The sequence below is a fragment of the Apium graveolens genome, unplaced genomic scaffold (assembly GCF_009905375.1).
Source record: "Apium graveolens cultivar Ventura unplaced genomic scaffold, ASM990537v1 ctg456, whole genome shotgun sequence".
Taxonomy (NCBI): domain Eukaryota; kingdom Viridiplantae; phylum Streptophyta; class Magnoliopsida; order Apiales; family Apiaceae; genus Apium; species Apium graveolens.
The window spans coordinates 64,600-65,627 of NW_027418594.1; positions in this window are offsets into that span (position 1 = coordinate 64,600).

The window sequence follows — 1,028 nt, forward strand, 5'->3', positions numbered from 1 at the left end:
TTTCTTGGTGGATACCGGTGGAGTGCTTCACACTTGAGGAGCAGCTGTTAAGGATCTCCGTTCATCATTTTTGGATCGCCATTAAAGACCTCCATCTTTCCATTAATGTAAAGCTTCTTAAGGTAAACATACTGAACTACGAATTAAATATTATTTTTCGCATGGATCCTGCAGAGGGTTTCATTTTTTTAAGATTTAAATTTATGTTTTCGTTGCATTTATGTGCTAAAAAACCCTTCACAAGTATCTAAGGTAAAGACAGTTTATGTGTCTGTTTCTTCCCTAAGAACATCCTTCAAGTGATCAAGAATTTCCAGTTCTTCTATAATAAGTGTTCCACTTAGAGCTTCTACAAGTTTTTGTCTTGCAGCCTTTGGATAACCACTGTCCAGTAAATCAATCCTAAATCGCGAGAATCCACCAGCTTTGATGTTTAGAAATTTCCCATCTTTAGAGATTCTACTCATTCCTTTGGCCATGAGCTCTTTTAATCTTTTATGAACATCTCAATTTCTTCATTATACTTCCTCACTCTTTCTTCAGATTCAACCTTATTTCTTTTTCTTGTTTCTTCCCTTTCAATCAACCATTCAGCTATAACTGATCTCCATACCCTTGTGGCAGTATCCTTGTCCTTTAGCAAACTTTTTATTTTCTTAATTTCTGTGGGAGAAAGAGAGTCCATTAAATCACTTCCAAGAAAGGTAAAAGACCCATCTACATAGAAAATTCTAATTTCCCTAAGAGATACAACCCAGACTCTGACTATTTCCTTAGCAAGTTGTTGAAAATGATCCTCATCTGAGATGCACCAATTCAAAGGTAGAAAGTCAGATTGCTTGAAATATTTCCAGATGGCCCTTTCAGTGACTTCTCCTTTCTTTGCAAGCTTGGCTTTCTTAGGCTTTCTCCCAACAGATTTGAGATTGACTTTTAGTGAAGGTTTGGCTAAAGGTAGGGTTGTGATTTTCTTGAGATTTGTTTGGCTTATGGTGATTGGAATTTTTAGGAAAGAGTTGGTTGTTTGT